A 6,265-nucleotide genomic window follows, 5' to 3' on the forward strand; every position below is an offset into this window, starting at 1 on the left:
AAAGAGGTTTACATGGAAAAAGAAATAAGATGGTTCCTGTCCCAACAGGGCTCACAATCTAAACAGAAATACAAGGTATATATTTCAATCTGCATGCAACTCCTGAGGATTTAACTTGGAGCAGTTTGACCTACAACCTGTTCTCTAGATCCTTACGCAGCATGGTTAATTTCATCTTGCAGGGAAGTTATCAGAGACAACCTAGCTGACGTCATTAATGCCTCACTGAGGAAGAGGAGGATGCATCCTTGTTTAAAGGATGCAGTGGTTAGACTCTTCTTAAGTCTGCCCTAGATTCCTTAGTGATAATGTGTGACAGATCAGGGATTACTCTATAAGATCGTTCGCACGACCTTTACATCAGGCAAGGAAGGCAGGCAGACAGGGTCGAACCTACCTTCCCTCCCTCCAGGCACAGGACAATCCTCGTTACTTTACCAGCAGCACCACTCACGCGTCCACATGAGCAGCACTGCTGGGAGACATTCAGAGATCTGGAGGCCAGGGAAATGCAGCCTGGCCTCCAGATATACCTCACAGCACTCCTCTCATGGTGCACTGAGGGATTCCCTCTTATTTATTTGTTTATTTCTCTGTGTAAACCGCCCTGAGCCATTTTTGGAAGGGCAGTATAGAAATTGAATGAATGAATGAATAATAGTCAGGTACTCTTGCTGCCTGGCTCTGTGTGGGTGTGGGCTACCTGCAGCCCACGCACGCGCACACACAACTGGGGATCCCAGGGAGAAGTGTGTGCTCATGCCCTTCTACCTGAATAAAAGGCCAGGTAAAAACCATGGGCTTACCTGGTGGGGCAGTACCAGAATCAGCCTCGATTCCAGTGCATTACTCAAGCAGTCCTGCCCCTGTAGGGCTGCACAAGCCCAGGTAGGGCTGCTTGTGTGAACAGCCTTTATGTCGGGAAAAACACTGCTCTGATCCCAATTTAGGAGCATTGCGCACCTTCAAGGTAGGCTGCCACCAGTTGACCACTAGCCAAGCTCAGACACAGCTTCACCAATCTAGAACTGTCTGGCTTGGGACTTACAGGCACTGTATATTATACCCACATCCCAACTCTAGACAAACAGTATATGAATCTAAAAACAACTCATCACCATAGCATATGAACTTATGAGGCACATGGGAAGAGTTTTGCAAGTAACCCCCCAGAACCTTTAAAAATCAAACTGAAGCCACTTCTAAGAAATTTATTAAGGAAATAAGAGTTGCACATAGAATCAGGGATTGGGGAAACTGAGAGTAAAAAGAGGCACGTAGGAAAGCAAAAGAAAATATAAAAACACTAACGAATCAACCAGCACTGAGTTTTATCTTAGTCCTGCAGTAGGCAGGTCCTTGGATATGAGAGCATTGATCTTTACAGCCTCTCTCTTTCTGGATACCAGAAGCAGCTGGTGACATGGTAATGTAGATTACTCATGACTGGGTTGGTGACAAAATGGTGGGGGGACTGGGCCCCTATTTTATAGTAATTAAGGAGGGAGAATACAGCCACCTAATGGTGCAGTGGGGAAGCAAGGCTATTGGTTTGAAACCCCACTGGCGTGTTTTCCAGAATATGGGAAACTCCTATATTGGGCAGCAGCAATATATGAAGGTTCTGAAAGGCATCATCTCCTACTGCATGGGAGAAGGCAATGGTAAACTACCCCTGTATTCTACCAAGAAAACCACAAGGCTCTGTGGTCGTCAGGAGTCGGCACCGACTCGATGGCACAACCAACTAAAAAAGAGGGAGAAGGCTTTCCCACTCTACCAGAGATAAACAGCTCCGGGATCCAATGAAAGGAGTCAGTGTATTTCTGATGTAATACTGGTCTTCGGCCAATCCAGGGTTGAGGTTTGCCCTCCAAACTGGAGGTTCCTCCTCTTTAAGTCAGGAAAGGTAGGTCTGGTTTGAGCTGGTTACCTATTGTGAAAAATGGTTTAAGACTATACCTTGATGGCTTTGTCCTTTCAATGACAAAAAGCAAGGATTGCCCTCACCAGCGTTCTTTAATATCTGCATGAAACTTCTGAGTGAGGTCACCAGGAGTTTTGGTGCAGAGTGTTATCAATATGCTGATGTCACTCAGATCTATTTCTCCATGTCGTCATTATAAGGCAATGGCATGATCTTCCTAAATGCTTTCCTACAGACTGTAATGGGCTAGATGAAAGATAATAGATTTAAGGTGAATCCAAACAAAACAGAGGTAGGTGTGTGTGGGTGTGTGTGTGTGTGCGCGCGCGTGCGCATATGTGTGTGTGTGTGCGTGCATGCATGTGCACGCACACATGGGGGTGGGGAGATTATTACCTGGAAAATGGAATAAAACTTACCAGCAGGGAATCAAACCAGCAACCTCAGGCTTGCTAATCAAGTCATTTCCCCACTATGCCATTAGGTGGCTCTAATTACTATTATTTATATACTGCTTTTGAACATAAAGTTTAAAACCAAAAATGATTATAACCAAAAACTTAAATGAAGAGATAGAAAGGGGGAAAAATACTAAAAATTAAACGAGGCGAAGAGAAAAATCTCCTAAAATTAATAAGTACCAAATCTCTACAGAGAGAGAGAGAGAGAGAGAGAGATGGTAAACTGTCTGATAGGAGGAGCCAGGTTTCCCACTCTTTTTTACTAATAAGATAAAGTTTTAGAAGTTTCCAGATGGCTTTGCGCAAGCGCAAATCCCATGTGTGAATGCGCAGAAGACCACTCAAAGAACTACAGTTACAGGCAGAGGCGTATCTAGGGAAAATAGCGCCTAGGGCAAGCATTGAAATTGCGCCCCCTGTCCAAACATCTGACACCCATCCTTCAGATAACTTTACCATAATATCAGCGGAAAAATACAAGTCTGAAGGTCACATACAAGTCACATATCTGAATATGTGTACAGTGACTTATATTATATTATAATTATTTTTTAATTATCTGTAGCCCCTTTGGAGGGCTTCCTAAAGGCTGGGGGGGTCTGCAAAGGTCCCCCCTCCCCCCTGCTGGCCTCTAGGGCCTCACAGGAACCATTTAAGCATGTGCCGTGGCCATTAAAAAAATTTTTTTTTTCAAAAAATTGCAGCTGAAAACAAAATGGCCACCACGAATGCTCAAATGGCCTCTGTCAGGCCTGGTATGGCCTAGGGCCTCACAGAGGCCATTTGAGCATGTGCGGTGGCCATTTTGTTTTCGGCAGCCTTTTTTTTTTTTTTTAAATAATTTTAAGAAATGGCGCCCCCCCTTCAAGTGGCGCCCGGGGCACGTGCCCTGCCTGCCCTACCCAGACTATGGTAAACACCTATATCAGGCAGCAGCCATATAGGAAGATGGTGAAAGACATCATCTCATACTGCGTGGGAGATGGAAATGGTAAACCCCTCCTGTAGACAACCACAGGGCTCTGTGGTCGCCAGGAGTCGACATTGACTCGATGGCACACTTTACCTTTAATAGCAATTAGGATTGTTGTGAGGATATAGGAAGAGCCATGTACATCTATTTGAGATCCTTGAAGGAAGGATGTGATATTAAAGTAATAATTGTATTATTTATTTAGCACATTTATATACCCCCCAATTATTACATTGCACAGGAGTTGACAAAATAATAAGTAATACATTGCCTATATAGCCCTGTCTTCACACATGAGTGTTTTCTTTGGGTGGGGGGAGAAAACAGACACTCTGTCCCAAGGGTCTGACAATCTGATACTCTTTTTAAAATATATATTGTATTTTTAATTAATACATTTTGTGTTAAATTCTGTAGATGGCTTTGAATTTATTGATGGATAGAAAGGTGGGATATAGATCTTCAATATAAATAAATATTCACCAGCATTCTAATTTGTAATGAACTAGAATCATTACAAAGACCTCTCTTTTACTCTCTCATTCCCATTAGCACTGGCAGATGTTCCCCTAGGTAATAAATAGGACAGAGAGGCTCAAAGGTGATTTCAACCTCAAGGGCTACAACCTGCTGCTTGACACAGCAAATTGAGGTGCTTACTCAAGCAGATCTGCTTTCAAGCAAGCACTCTAGCCTTCCTTTGCAAGGGGCAAGCACGCAGCATCCATTGAGTTCAGGGTGATCTTTAAAGGAGGTTCTTTCTTAAAACAAAGTCCTGAATAGGGATCTGCATGGAACTGGCGACAGTCAGGGTTTTACCTTTAAGGAGCAGGGAGCGTGCTCTTACACACGCCCACACCACGTCCCCCCTGCCGGTGCTATGTTTAAAAATGGTCCCGCAGGGCGACAGCGTACTTCCTTGTTGCCCCAGTGCACGTCAGACCAGAAGTGCCCAGTGCATGTGTGTGCAAGCCCAACATGCACACACACACACACACACACACTAGGCACTTCCAGTCCAATGTGGTACGCAAGGAGGTACGCTGCTGCCATACAGGACTGTTTTTAAACACAGCACCAGCAGGGGGAACGTGGTGTATGTGTGTAAGAGCACCCTCCCTGCTCCTTAAAGGTAGCCTTTCCACTGCCAAACCAGTCGAACCGCCGGAAGGGCCTCCGAATCAGTTCGTGCACATCGCTAGTCCTAAATGGGCACCCCAGTCTAGAATAGCTCCAGGGGTCAAGTGCAGACTTCACCAGCTGTATCTTGTCTGTCTCAGGACAGATACGGAATAAATTAGATTACTGAAATGTGTTCTATATGAATCTGCCTTTGAAAATGGTCCAGAAACTGCAGTTGGTCCAAAATAGAGCTGCAAGATTATTAGCTGGGGTGGGGCATTTTGATCATATTATGTCAGTGCCTCATCCACTGCACTGGCTCCCGGTCAGTTTCCAGGGCCAATTCAACATGCTGTTTTTCACCCTTTAAAGCTCTAAACAGCTTGGAACCAGGTTCCTTGAGAGAGTGCCTTGGGAATATGTCCAAACTTGGACCTTAAGATCTTCTTCAGAGGCCCTACTCCGAGTGCCCCTGCCATATGACGTGAGGCAGGGGGCTTACTAGGCAGGTCTTTTCAGTGGTGGCTCCTCGTTTATGGAATAGCCTTAGGAACATAGGAAGCTGCCATATACTGAGTCAGACCATTGGTCTATCTAGATCAGTATTGTCTACACAGACTGGCAGCGGCTTCTCCAAGGTTGCAGGCAGGCATATCTCTCAGCCCTATCTTGGAGAAGCCAGGGAGAGTACTTGAAACCTCCTGCTCTTCCCAGAGTGGCTCCATCCCTTAAGGGGAATCTCTTACAGTGCTCACTTGGTAGCACAAACTTGCTCTTGTAGAAGAGAAGCCATGTGTGAACTGTTTCTGCTAGAGGGAGCTTCACATCAGATTGATTAATTAATAGTGCACTGATACATTCCCAGGCCCGAGCCCTAGTTTGGCATGATGAAGTTAGTGAGCTTTGTCTAAGTTATTGGGTAGAGCAACTATCTTCACTATTTTTCAAGTGGGGCCACTTGGGCAAGAAACCTTCAATACCATTTCCCACCATGCTGACCTGTGCTGTCCTTTCCCCATTTGTTTCTCTTTAAAGGGAAGCCTTTTAAGGAAAGCAGAGCCTTACTGAGCTCCAGCGCTGTCTTGGAAGGTGTGTATGAAGCGCTAGGAAGAGTAGTCCTTCCCTTGTCAAAAGCTCCGAGAAGGACTATATTTTCTAGTGTCATGTGCATACTTTCTAAGATTGTGGTGGGGCTTGAAGTCTCCATTTCCCTTAAAGAAGCCCTACCACTGCTGGGGGCAAACAATGACCTCTGCACTGTGCCAAGGGGACAGTGTGTAGAATATTCCACTTCAGGCAAAGCTTTGCACAGGCATAACAAGCAATTAGTTAAGGAGCCACACTTAGACTTGATGGGAGCCACCACTGGCTGCTGAGTCTTCCAATGAAGGACACTGGCATAGAAAATTGCTTTGATGGTGCCGGTTTGGTAGGCCCAAAGGAAGAGAGAGACTTGTTCCAGTTACTTCTAGAACCAAATTTTAACAAGAGTAATTAAAATGTATAAAGAGCAGGAGTATACTATTATAGATGTGAACAGTTGGCTAGTTTTAACTAGCAGAACTGTCTTTCAGCTGTTACTGTAGTTCCCACCTAACCAATACATATTTACAACCAGGCTGCTGTAAATACATATTTACAACCAGGACTAAGGGGTATGGGCATGTCTTGGCTCCAGTAGTGCGTCCGTTGAGCCCCTTGTGTGCTCTGCTGTTGTGTGTGCCAGGCAGGTTGGGGTCCTTGAAAATGGCAGCAGTGCTACCTCCATTCTGCTGGTTCTGT

Source organism: Hemicordylus capensis, chromosome 2 (assembly GCF_027244095.1).
Source record: "Hemicordylus capensis ecotype Gifberg chromosome 2, rHemCap1.1.pri, whole genome shotgun sequence".
Classification (NCBI taxonomy): domain Eukaryota; kingdom Metazoa; phylum Chordata; class Lepidosauria; order Squamata; family Cordylidae; genus Hemicordylus; species Hemicordylus capensis.